This window comes from Artemia sp. Qi Xiang Cuo, chromosome 21 (genome assembly GCF_049724085.1).
Source record: "Artemia sp. Qi Xiang Cuo chromosome 21, ASM4972408v1, whole genome shotgun sequence".
In the NCBI taxonomy this organism is placed as follows: Eukaryota; Metazoa; Arthropoda; class Branchiopoda; order Anostraca; family Artemiidae; genus Artemia; species Artemia sp. Qi Xiang Cuo.
Genome location: NC_142814.1, coordinates 35,030,890 through 35,045,228, shown reverse-complemented (window position 1 = coordinate 35,045,228; position 14,339 = coordinate 35,030,890). Strand labels below are relative to the sequence as shown.

General features: G+C 36.6%; 1 pseudogene; it reads left to right on the top strand.

The window, feature by feature from the left end:
• The first annotated feature begins 12,655 nt into the window (after positions 1–12,655).
• Positions 12,656–13,804, top strand: LOC148939484 (UDP-N-acetylglucosamine--dolichyl-phosphate N-acetylglucosaminephosphotransferase pseudogene; annotated as a pseudogene).
• The last annotated feature ends 535 nt before the right edge of the window (positions 13,805–14,339 follow it).

The window sequence follows — 14,339 nt, the reverse complement described above, 5'->3', positions numbered from 1 at the left end:
GGTCTAGCAATTTTTATACAAATTTCAAAAGAGTGCAGATTTTACAAAATAAAACAGTCCGTCTTCTTGGGAATTATATAGAAAATGTGAATGATACCGCGTCATGTTTTAAAAAATTAAGAGTGCTTAACATTGGTCAGATTCGCGATTACCAAGCTGCTATTTTTGGCTATAGATGTTGGAATGATGTCTGTCCTCCAGTTTTTACAAATTTTTTTCGCGTAAATAGTTCACTCCATAGGTATGCGACTAGAGAGGCGGAAAATTTTACGGTTGAGTATCGAGACACCACACGTGCAGGTTTCGGAATTCGGTATTTGGCTCCGGCTATTTGGAATGATATTCCAGTTGGCGTTCGGGAAGCTAAACACATTGGGTCGTCTAAGTAAAAATAAAAAAACATTTATTGGGAGAGGGGAGGTAATTTATTATTATTGTCATTATTATTATTAATGTCTTAGTTTTTTTTTCTTTTCATCATAGATTTAGGTATTAATGGTTAATTGAGAGAGAGTGTTCAGGTCATCTTTTTTTTTTTTTTTTTTTTAAATGAACTTTTTAAAAGGTTGATAATTAGAGGACTGCACCCGTATTTCAACAGGCTTTTTGAGCCTTCCCCGGGTGGTTGCTTGTATATAGTTTATTTTTTAATTATTAGTAAATAAAGAAAGTCAAGTCAAGTCAAGTGGCGGATCAAAAGGAAGTAGGACACGCAAAGACTGTTAAGATAGAAAGCCAATGGAAGTATTATGACCATGTTCAAACGAATTAACACCGACATGATTGTTGCCTGGAGCTTGAATGGGTATTGTCTCGAGATCTTGGTCTCTATCTCCATTAAAGGATAGTTTCGTGTTTTGGCAGTAAAAAGAGATTTCATCTTGCCAACTCTATTTCACGATTATTTTGTTTTATTCCCAATAGGTCCTGGACCTCCTTGTTTCTTCTAAAGTCATTTTGTCATTCCCCGAAAACTCTATTCTCCACAATCGCAAGAAGAACTTATAAATCACATCACTTTTTTGTGTCTCTTATTTCTTGCTTACATTCCTCCCATTTCTTTGTTCCGCGAAGTAGGTCATCTTTAACTTTTAATTGGACCATACTGTCTTTTTTATCAGATTTCATTGTTCCGTTGTAATTTTGTTTCATTTCCAGTAGGTCTTGGACGTCTTTGTCCCCCCTAAGCTCGTTTTTTCTCGCAATTTTTATAATTCTCCTAATTTTTTTTTCTTTCGCCACTGCAGGCTGAATTTGCCAATTTTGTCTCATTTAGTATTTCTCTTTTCATTTCTACTTTCCTTAAATGTTTCAATCTCGAAAATAAATCATCATTGAATTTGAATTAGACTCCATTGTCCACAATCTTTGACTGCATTTCTCTATTGTTGCTCCGTGTAATTTTTTTATTTTTTTATTTTACTTTCTTTTGTCGTAATTATAGATGAATCATCATCGAATGGGAATTGAATTCCGACATCAAGCTTTTCATATTCTATTAAAATTTCTCAAACTTTACGAGAAAAAGTGCGTACATTAACTAACGTCTCATTTTTTCTGGCAAAATCAGTGCTTCATTTTGGCATATACTTGTTGGCGTCTCAGGTTTGGTAAAAGATCGGTGAAGTTTTTTACTTTCTGAAAAAAAAAATTGAAAAGCTATATTTGCAGGTCTTATTTTCAATTTTATGTGGCTTAGCCGCTTCCGTATCCCAGATTTTTGGATTGTATACATTTTGAACTGGAGTATCAAGCATTTCGTTTTTTCGACAAATGGCTTAGCCTCTGATTTTGTTTATGGGCAGATCCACCTCCCAGCAGATTCAACGAAGCAGCACGTTTTTCCGTTTTAGAGGGGTTTTGTAATTTTTCCACTGTTAAAGCAGTTGCTTTTAAGGATAGGAGATTTCTAATATCTCTAAAGTCTCCTCCTACCAAAACATCAGCAGCGAGAGCAGGTACTAAGCCTACTTTTATTGATTTTCTCTTAATATTATCGTCTTTCCTTATAATTTCTATTCTAACCCAAGCAGACGAGTTTTGGTGCTCATCTCCATAATAATATAACGTTGTAATCTTATTCTTCTGGTCTATCTCCGTGATATTAATTAGCTCAGTTTGCCAAATAAGTTTGGTCACTCCAAGGATCAATTGCCATACCAACTAATTCCCCGTTTAATTTTCCATATATTTTATGCGAATCGTCAAACGCGTAATTTTTTTCATTATTATAGGCCATGGTCCAGGCTGTCGTTTTATGTGGTTATTAATAATCTTTACGTGGGTAGTTTCTTGTAAAATGACTTGCAATACCACTGTTATAGCAAGTTACTTCTTTTTGCTTGTGCTGAAATACATTTTTTTTTCTCTGTGTTATAGTGCCTTTTTTTATTATACTCTTCATATTGAAATATCTCTGTGTCCACAACTTCCTCTCTGATCACGGTGCACCTATTCGCTAATTCCACCCTTTCTTCACTTGTTTTCGGGTTCTTTTCTTTCAAGTTTATTTTTAATTCTCTCTGGGTGTTTTCTAAAAATGTTCCATTGCGGTTTTTTTATTATTTCTGTCATCTTGTCTTTTATCTCATCTGGGTCTTCTACCATTCTATAATTTTCTACCTTTAGCCATTTTGATCACATATCTTCTAGTTTATATCCATATTTCTTGTAAGTTTCGTTGTCTCATTTTCTTTCGTTCTTAACCTTCGTTGAAACCGGCCCGGGGAGAGTTCAAACTTTTCAAAAATGGCTTGCTTCAGTCTTTCAAAATCTCTTGAGTAGCGCATACGTAATACCTTAAAGCAGTTAAGGCATTAAAGCAGTAATGCTTTAAAGCAGATTTAGCGTGCAGTGATGAAAGTCGAAAATTTGGAGAATTACAAAATTGGGAGAAAAGAAAACGACCTTAGGGAAGGACAATGATGTCCAAGACCCATGGGGAATGAAACAAGATTATAAGAGAACAATAAATGTAATAAAAAGGAAAGTATGGTCAAATTAAGAGTTAAAGATGATCTACTTCGCGGAACAAAGAAATGGGAGGAAAGTAAGCAAGAAATAAGAGATACAAAAAAGTGATGTGATTTACAAGTTCAGCCTGCGATTGTGGAGAATAAAGTTTTCGGGGAATGACAAAACGACTTTAGGAGAAACAAGGAGGTCCAAAACCTATTGGGAATTAAGCAATATTATCGTTAAATAGAGTTGAATAACCTACAACAGGCTGGGGAAAAGTTGGGAAATATTGAATGTCAGGTTGAATTGGAAAAGCTTGAGAAAGAATTTGAAATAAGACATATCAACTCTATGGGAGATTTGGTCTCTTTGAGGGGGGGAGGTGCTCCTTTAGGAGGCCATGAATGATGGACGATTTGTTGAACGGAACACTGGTTGGCCAGTTGTGACCCTGTTACCGAAAATTTGTCTCTCTGATTTGGAGTCCTTGGGAGACGCTCTCTCCTAGTCACTTAATATGTTATCTAAACCTTTGTCCAGTAGCCCTATTCACGTTTCTAACTCTTCATAGGAATCGACTGTTAAATTTCCGACTATTATTTGAGTCATGTATTAAAATTTCATCTCCAGTTGGTATTGAAGAGTGTTCTTCACTTGATTATCCCAAGGGAGGGGGCCCAGAATGAGCTGATTAGTGTTTCGCTCAAACTTTTACTGGCTATTCTTGTACGTCTATCGTTTCCGAGGGCCTGTGTTGTATTTGGCATTGGATTATTTCAAATTATGCCATGGGGGAATTCACTTTTTAGTTGAGATAGGGTCGTATTTCCACCATTGGAAATGAAGAGTTCAGCTAATTTTTCATGATGACTGGCATCATCGAATGTGTCAGAACCCAATTCTAGGCTCTTTCAAATATAATTCCGGAGGGCGAAAAATTTTTTTTAATCATGCTAGGCACGATTATTTTCTGCTAATCTAGTGGACTTAAATTTTAAAAACCTATTGTGGACGTCCATACGATCTAGACCATGATGGTTATACAGTAGAGACGTGTTGATGGTGACAGATCCAGAGCCAAGCAGTGGAAGCAGTAGCACCGACCCTTGGGAAGAAACAAGACATAATGGATTTTGTAAAGTTAAAGTTCAGTGATTATTTTTGTAAGGGTGGACCAGCGTGGTGCTTGGGTGGTCATGTATGTTATGGGGGGAGGTGTCGGTTTCCAACCCTTGTGTTTTCCATTTTTCAGAAAAATGACCTATTTTCTTTTCCGTAATTATATTTACTTATTTTCTCGGTGCTAAGCTAGATTATATTGCAATAAATAAGCTTTCAAGTTAGATTCTATTTGTCTTCCGTGTCTGGGCCATTGAAAGATAATATGATTCAAAAGAAGCCACGGATTTGAAGTTTGATTTAGTGGATTGGGTGGGGCAAATCTAAGGTCCACCCCTACGCAAAGCTCGTTGTACAGAACTAGTGATTTAGTTTTTAATCTGCATTTGAGACCCCGATTAGGGAGTGTGTATTGAGAAGTTGATAAATGTGTTTTGTTCCTTTTGGAAGAATACAAGTAAGCCATTTTCTACAGCCATGTAAACTATATTTCCAGGAACCCAGGCTTGATAGGAAAGGAGTTTTCAAGACATAGCGTCATTTATTATACCGACAGGGGGGTCCGTTGACTCTGAGAGGAGATAGCTAGTTATATTAGAGGTGAGAGCTCAGGTGCACCCTTGGCCAAGAGTTTGGCCGTTTGCTCGTTCGATCACGTTATCATAGCCTGGAGTAGGGTATGCAGTGATAGTGTATCAAAAATATTCTATATTTACGGTATAGTAGCGGGACCGTGAGCCATTCCATTACAGTATTTTTCACTAGCGAGGCTTTCCTCTCCAAATAAAAGGCGTACATTTTCGCCAATATATGACGGCAACCGTGGTTACCAATAAAATATTTAATGACAGTGTCCACTACAATGCAATATATTTTATTTTTATTTTTGCGTCATGCGCCCTTGAAAATTCTCATAGTGTAAGAATTCCTTCTACGTTGTGCATTTGGTCTGACTTTAATACGGTAACTACAGGCTTAAAGGTACAGAATTTGCTACCAGCTACATCACAATGAAGTCATTCATTTTGGTCTTTCAAAAAAACGGTGTTGAATTTTGTTTCAGAAGAGTTTAAATTATTGTGTTAAATTTAAGTTTACTAGTAAATTACAATCTTTTTATTTATTAACATCACTGTATATATATTTGTAGTGTATGTTTATTATTACATTTTTGTTTTTGTGTTATGAGAACGGGTTCGTTGGCTGGGGGGTTGACCTATGCCAGTCAAATTCACTCTTTGGGATTTTGCGGCTCGGTTCCTCACGTCGTGCAGTTCTAAAACTATCAGGGAATCATAAGCTGTGGATTATTTTATGTTTTACTCCTTTTTCCTATTCCCCTGCTATTCTTGTCATGGAGCCTTTCAAGAAAAAGGAAGATACGTTTTTTGTGTACTTTGTGTGAACTTATTGCTCAATATATGAAAACTGAAGTTTGACTTTTCGGAAATTATACAAATTGTCATTGCTCTACCAATCACAACTGGCAATAATGAGAAAGTTCAGTGATTTCCGGTTATTAGTCAAATCAGTCTTTTAATATGACACAACCTTGACGCTGTAGTTCATATTTTGGCAAAAATGAGACCGCTTTGATCCCTAGTGCTACAAAAAAAACTGCAAGTTAATTTCCAAAATTAATTCTGAAGATTTTTAAACAAATTTATTTTCTTTACTTCTATTTTTATGGTTAAGAAAGTGGTAAGATAAACCTCAAAATGTTTATCTAAACAGATGTTTGAATATATAATCCTTTTTTATAGTTTGACCAGCAGAAAGGGTGAAGATAACATTCACAGCCGAGAATATCACTTAACTATCAAAATGTGTTGTTCGGCGTTTGTGACAGCTCTCTACACCTTTTCTGATAAACAAACTTGAACAAAAGAGAAGATGTATCCAAAAATCTGTTTAGAGTCATGTTTTGAGTGTTATTCTCTCCCCCCCCCACCACCAAAAAAAATTTAAATGGTTGGTCGTTAAACATATTCGAACGGTTGGCCCCTGACAATATGTCTCTTCCCTAGATTTTGAAAAATTCTTCTTTTTTTTCATAATTTTGTTGAAGAAGTTCCTTTGTTTGTATTTAATTTGAATATCACAGGCAACGCAATAGCGCTGCCTAAGTTAAGAACCAAGTTGGCACAATGTATTGTTTTTTCTAGACTAGGGCACTTTGTATCGAAGGAGCTGTCATAGAAATTTCGAAAAGGGCTCATTCGTATGAAAATTGGAAAGAACAGTGCCCTTTTTAATAGTCGAAATTGACTGGAAGGACACTGACACCCCTTTGACACTGACCATATCCCCAAACACATCCAATAAAAATATTGAGATAGCAATTTTTGTTCAACGTAGTTGATTTCCAGAAAGAATTATGTTTTTGAGGACAAAACGCCACCCACAGCCCTCAGGACAAGGGTTGTAAGCTGAGCCATAGGGGTATATAAGGTTTTTATAAAAAGCTTCGTCGTAGAAATTTCAAAGGGGATTTATTCCATTTGAACTTCAAAGGGCTAGTGATCCTTTTAGTAGTCGAAAGTGATTGAGGGAAAACTAACCCCACTCTCACGCCCACCTGTTCCCCAAACACATCCAATCAAATTTTGAGATAGCCATTTTTGTTCAATGTAGTTGAAAGTTCTGATGATTTGGTCTTTGAGGATGACAACAACCCCTTCCCCCAACAGCCCTCAGGGCAAGGGTTTTAAGTTTTACCTTGGGGGCATATAAGGTTTTCATAGAAAGCGTTGTCCTAGAAACTTCAAAAAGGGATCATTCGATTAAATGGCTACTGCCCTTTTCAATAGTAAAAAGTGATTGGAGGGCAACCAACCCCCCTCTCATGCCCACCATTTATCCAAACACAACCAATTAAAACTTTGAGATAGCTATTTTCTTCAAAGTAGTTAAAAGTTCTGGAAATTATGTCTTTGAGGATCATAACCCCCCTCAGAGCCCTCAGGGGAAGGGTCGAAAGATGTACCATGGGGGCATGTAAGGTTTTTATAGAAAGCTTTGTCGTAGAAACTTGAAAAAGGGCGTATTCGTCTGAAAATTCAAAGGGCTAGTGATCTTTGTGAAAAAGATTTGACCGTTTTGGCGAAAAATAAAATGTCAAAAAAGGCATTATGTGACAGTGATGTGTGCGCCGTCATTGCGTAAGATGTGTACCACCATTGCGTAAGGTATCTGCTGTCATTAGGTTACAAGCGGGAGTTCACCATGGGCCCTGAAGTGAGGTTACATAAAATTGCGTCATCCATATTATACCTGACCGTTTAAAACGCAGAAAATCGTGTGACGTCATTGGAGTTTAGAGGGTTGTTGCGTGGGAATTTCATCAACTGAAATAAAATTGCGTCAAAGATACTACACCTGAAAACAGGGAGTTCATTACACAAGCGCGAGGGACTCCATTTATTTCTATGTGTGTATTATAGTGACCACACTGTAATTAATCATAAAAAAGATCTGAAACACGTGGAACCAGGGAATCTTTCCAGGGCATGTTGTAGGAATCTCTACAGGGCTTAGTGATGTCACAGGTGTGAGGAATTATGAGTTCTATTTTGAAATTCCTAATGAAGTCATTAAAATCCTATGGGAATCTGCTATGGGACCATTTAAAATCCCATGCTATTTTCTTATGGACCTATTTAAAGCACGAGGGTGTGTCACCAGCAATATTCCCTATATTAGAACAGATGTGCTAGTAACCCTTATTATTGTTACTTGTATATTATACCAACCACACTCTGATTTTTCATATAAAAAATAATGGGACACCTGGAATTCCGGGAATCTTGCCAGTCGACCGGTAGAATTAGGCGACCGCATTGCTCAGGTGCAAAAGCTACAATTCTACACCCCCTATTGGGTTTCCAGAAGTCCTATGTTAACATGCAGCTATTTGGTTATTTAAAATCCTATGCTATTTTTCCTAGGGACCTATTTAAAGTGTGAGGGTATTTCACTAGCTATGCTCCCTTTATAGAATACCTGGAACCGTATTGCACAAGTGTGAGGGACTAGGAGCTCCACTTATCTGACTTCCCATGTTAGTTTTCCTATCTGACCCTTTAAACACAGACGTGTCGAGGGAACCTTGCCAATACTGAAACAAAATTGAAACACCAGGAATCTTACCAGAACATGTTGTCGGAATTTTGCCATGGCATGCGCTTAGAATCTTGCAAGGGATGTCATCGGAATCTTGCCAGCCGACTGGTAGAAAGAGGGCTCTCATGAAATTTTGCCAGGGATGTCGTGATGTCACAGGGTATGTCATCAGTATCCTATGCTATTTTCCTATGGATGTCGTGACGTCAAATGGATGTCATAGGAATCTTACTAGCCGAACGGTTGAAACAGGTGACCACATTGCCCAGATGTGAGAGGTTAGAGGTTACTTATAATGGGCTGGTAGAAATTCCATATTAATCTGCTATCTGACCTGCCGAAAGCAGAGTTGGGATACTACTGTGGTATATGATCCCCGTAAGAGAAGATACATGGAATAGAAGGATCAGCTTGTTTTTAATTACTTCATCAGGGTGAAAAATGTGATGATAATCATCATTAAAATATTTTTTGGCAATGTATTTTCTCAAGCCCACTTATTTGTCAGAATTTTCGTTTTCCAAATTAAATGAACTTAATTTGTATTAGCAAGGTTAAAACGGATCAAAAATTTCTAGTTCACGATGAAATTCGAGCGTTCATGAAAAAGATTGTGATGTGGAAAAGTTGCATTGATCATAGCAAGTAAAATGATAAAGGAATAAAAAATAAAAGTGAATGATAAATGCGCATTTATAATGGCATGTAGCTCGTAAACAGTTATCAAATTCCGGCTCTCAGTCACTGAGAGATACCCTTGCCTATTTGATGAAGCTATGGCAGTCATATCAATATGAGGGTGGATTTTTGGCTATGGTTTACATTAAGCTGGATTTATGTTCGAACTGGATTTATTAGGAATTTCAGAAACTCATATCCCAGGGGTAGGAAGCATGAAATTAGGTGAAATAGAATTTGCTTACTCAAGCAGGAAGGATGGGATATATAGACAGGGAGTAGGGCTGATGATGAATAAGGAAGCTGCTAAGTCTTGTTTAGGTTGGGAAGGTATTAATAATAGAATACTAATTGCTCATTTTATGACTAGAAAGTTCAGGGTATCAGTTATAGTAGTATACGCCCCTATAGAACCGACTGACGGAGATACTAGTGACTCAGATGAATTTTACTTACAGTTACAGGATCAAATAGACAGGTTCCTAGGTAGAAATATGATCTTATTACTGGGAGATTTTAACGCCCAGGTTGGTAGAAATAGGGATAGATGGTATCCTATCCTAGGTAAATTTGGTGTAGGAAAAGAAAACAGTAATGGATACAGACTTTTGCAATTTTGTAGGTATAACAATCTAGTTATAGCCAACACGGTGTTTAGTCATAAAATGGCTAATAAGTTAACACGGTATTCACGTGATAGTAAGACAGCAAACCTTATTGATTAAGTTATAGTAAACCGAAGACTGGCAGGATCATTACAAGATGCTAGGGTATATAGGAGTGCTGTTATTGATGTTAAAAGTAAACACCACCATCTATTAGTGTCAGGGTTTAATTTAAAGCTGAAATATCGGAAGGGTGACTACCTTCCAGGAATTTATGATTTTGGTAGACTCAAGGATGAGAATTTGAGAGAAACTTTCCAGGAACAGTTGAGTACTAAACTTGAGAGTTTAAAATTTGATAATGTGGAAGATGGTTGGAATAATTTTAGAAAAATAATTTGTGAAGTTGCTGTAGGTGTATTTGGGAAGAAAGCTAGAACTGCAGCTAAGAATAATAGTGAAAAAGCTTTATGTTTAATAGAAAGGAGAAAGGATTTGTTCAAGAATTATCTGAGTGATAGATCGTATGAAAACAAAAAAAAATGTAAAGAAAGTGGAGAAAGCATTAAAATATGAACTAAGCAGGTGTGAAGTGGAGGCCATGGATAAAATTGCCGAGGATCTAGAAGATGCAGCTAGACGGCATAGTAGTAAAATATTGTACTGGCACGCTAACAAATTGAGAGGGAGTGGTCAATCCATTCTGGCCCAGTTAAAGATAGGAATGGGGTCGCATTTAGCGATAAGGAAAAAACTTAAGAGAGATGGGCCTAACATTTTGAGAATTTGCTTAACCGAGATAGAGTTGCAGGAAAAAATATAGAGGAAAATGAAAAAGTTTGTGATACCTTGGATGTGAAGGAAGGTTTGTTTTGCGAGGAGGAATTAGCAACAGTACTAAAAGGATTAAAGAATAATAAGGCCCCAGGTGCTGATAGGGTGGTAAATGAGTTTCTTAAATATGGTGGCACTGAGATTAGAAATAAGTTACTGAAGATTATGAATATGATTTTTGAAAAAGGGGAAGTACCTAACGATTTTAAGAGAACCTTAATAAAGCCACTTTATAAGAAAGGTGATAAAAGTGAGTTTGGTAATTATCGAGGCATTAGTCTGGTCGCTGTAGGTAGTAAATTACTTATTAATATGATACTTTTTAGACTGAGAGACGCCATAGACAAAGTTTTAAGAGAAGAACAGTGCGGTTTTAGAAAAGGTAGAGGATGTGTCGATCAAATTTTCACTCTTAGGCTAATAATTGAGAAGTGCCTGAGTTTTCAAACACCTTTAGTCCTCAGTTTTATAGATTATGAGCAAGTGTTCGATTCTGTAGATAGAAGAGCTTTAGTAAAGGTTTTATCTTTGTATGGTATACCAGACAAATGCATTAAAGTGATTAGTGCTATGTACAAGAATAACACTGCTGCGGTTAAGGTAGGAAATGAGGTTAGAAGCTGGTTTTGTATTAAATCAGAAGTTAAGCAGGGTTGTGTTTTATCACCCTTTGTATGTAATATTTTGATGGACTTTGTTTTAAGGAACAAAGGAAAGGCGATGGGAGACCACGGAATCAAATGGGGAGGAAAAAGTCTTCTGGACTTGGATTATGCTGATGATTTAACTATCCTAGATGAAAGTGTGAGCAAACTGAATGAAGTTTTACAGGTTTTGTGAGTTCAGAGCGCTAGAATTAGTTTGAAAATTAATGTTAGGAAGACTAAGTCATTAAGGCTTGGAATAAGCGAAGATGAAAAGGTGACGTTGGGTAATGAAAAGATTGATCAGGTGGGCAGCTTCACTTACCTTGGTAGTATTATTAGTAAAGATGGTGGGAGCAGTGAAGATGTTAAATATAGAATAGCCAAAGCTCAGGCTGTTTTTTCATAGTTAAAAAAAGTCTGGAAGAATAGGAAGATGAGTCTGCAAACCAAGATTAGAATATTAGAAGCTACAGTGATGACAGTGGTCAAATATGGCTCAAAGCATGGACTCTCCAAAAAGCGGATGAAGATTTGCTAGATGTTTTCCAGAGAAATTGCTTAAGGATTGTTTTGGGTACCCGGCTGACTGACCGTATTTCAAACAATAGGCTATATGAAAAATGTGGTTCAATACCGCTCTCTAGGGCTATAATGAAAGAACTTTGAGGTGGTTAGGGTAAGTTGTGCGGATGAAGGATGAAAGATTGCCGAAGATTGTTCTTTTTGCCCAACCATCTAGGGCTAAACAGAAAGCAGGTCGTCACCGTCTGGGGTACGAGGAAGTCATAAAGAAAGATTTAAAGGAAATGGGAACTTCGTGGGCGGGAGTAAAAAGGGAGGCTTTGAATAGATTGCGGTGCAGGAGGAGCGTGCGTAGCTGTGTTGGCCTCAGGCGGCTTGGTGCTGCGGTGAGTTGTTAGTAGTGGTAGTAGTAGTAGTAGTTTATATTAAACCAAGTACAGAAATAAATTTAAAAAATCAAACTCATTACGACTAAAAGTAAAATTCGGTTATATCAATAAAAAACTTAAAAGAACACTTTTCACTAAATCTTACAAGGACACCAATCAATAGGTCAGGTGCAGTTCTTTAAAACATTAAAATAAAGTAAAAAAGAGTCGACGCAACATGTTAACACAGTGAGTATAACTGTTATTTAATTAGAGTCTAAAATTCAGCTAAACAAATAAAAACTTTAATACAACATTGCTCAAACCATGAAAATATTGCTTGAAAGATATTCTTAAACCTGCCGTTATGGATGACAAAACTGTGGGGAAATTCGGTCATATTATTAGACAATAATATTTCTTCAATTTGGCCTTTAAAAGTATTGATATCACTCTCAAAATCTTAATTATACAAAACGTGTTTTCCTGCATTAGCTGAACCGAAACTGAAATACTGTGTTCAGTTTTTCATAGAAAATGTTTGTGTAGTCATGATGTCATAAGGACATCCATCCCATTTAAAGACAATAATACAAAATTGTTAGTCATTTTCTCTTTTTGTAAGAGTTTGTCTTAATGAATTTCGTAGTGCAAAAAAATTTCCTGCCGGTATTATTTTATATAATCGAGGAAAGGAGGCACCATATGACCTAACATCTTTTCATGAGCCGATTTTGATCTAGACAGACATGTTTAATTTTGAAACTTTAGGGCATAGCTTTGGACTTAGGCGGGAATCTCAATGATTGATTGCTTATTTATAAACATTGGATGCTCAATATTTGCTTCAATGGCCACTATGATTATTCTACCAAGATGTGTTACTAAATTTCTTGCCGGTAATATCAAAGGGAAAGATCTCAACAAAATAAATCAGCCTGTAATCCCGGAAGCAGGCGGTATCATATCAGGATTTGTGTTTTTTAGTGTCACTCTTTTCATGCTAATTTTTTTAGATGGGGTTTCTATTTATATCTCTGGTATCTTTTCTATCATATTAATGTACTTTTTGGGCGTTGCCGATGACGTTTTTGATTTGAAATGGCGATACAAGTTAATCTTCCCAACCCTGTCTATATTGCCTTTATTGATAATTTATTATAGACATATTGGGCTTACAACCATAGTAATACCCAAGTTCCTCAGAGGAATTTTTGGTCCCAACTTAGACCTAGGTATTGTGTACTATGTGTACATGGGGATGCTCGCAGTATTTTGTACAAATGCCATTAATATCTACGCTGGAGTAAATGGTCTTGAAGTCGGTCAAAGCGTTATAATTGCCTGTTCATTATGCATGTTCAACTTAGTAGAACTTTCAGGCGAATTGTCACGATTTCACTATTTCTCACTCTATTTTATGCTGCCTTATATTGCCACCGCTCTTGGACTTTTGAAACTTAATTGGTACCCAGCCAAATTTTTCGTTGGAGATACATTTTGCTATTATAGTGGGGTTACTTTTGCTGTGGTTAGCATTCTTGGCCATTTTAGTAAGACACTGTTGCTGTTTTTCATTCCACAGGTATTGAATTTCCTGTTGTCACTTCCTCAACTCTTCGGACTTGTTCCCTGCCCAAGACACAGACTACCAACGTTGAACAAAGAAAACGGATTCTTAGAAACAAGTAAAGTCAAGTGCAAAGTTGCTTCGCTTGGTCCATTGGGACGACCAATGCTGTTGATAGCAAGCAAATTGCGGTTAGTTTCTTACGTAGAAAAGGAAGACTCTGTTATGGAATTTTCAAATATGACCCTTATTAATGCAGTACTGAATATCTTTGGACCAATGAGAGAAGATAATCTAACCAAAACTTTATTGTTAATTCAGGTCATCGGTTCTGTTATAGCTTTTGTGATTCGATACCCTCTGGTTACATTTTTCTACTGATAATGCCCTTTACATCCACAAAAATATCCCCAAAATCAAATTAACCTGATGTAATGTCTACGAGAAAACCCGTTTCATATTTATCAATATACAGCTTTTCGTTTCCATTTGACACGTTTCTTTTAGAGCTTATTGTCCGTCAATTTATCGATTGTTGGTAAAAAAAAATAACTGAGCTGATAAATTATGGTTGGCTTGTTTACAAGACCATTTAACGCACAGAAAGCAGCTAAGAAACTTTCATTACCCTCGTAGGCAATAAATTATATCAACGTTTCGTCCCAGGCTTTGTCCAAATGATTTCTCGGATAAAGCCGTAAGCTAAAAAGTCACAAGTGAAAATTACCCTAATTTATCATTTATTTAGTCATGTTACTACCCGTGTTTGATATCCCCATCTGTAGTGATAGAAGATTTATTTTTTGTGGTGATAGTAATTTTCTCGATAGCGCCGCTTATATCGCTGGAGATTGTGTCAACTAGGCTAGCGCCGCTCTCAATTAATGAGAGAAAATTGAATATGCAGACATACAAA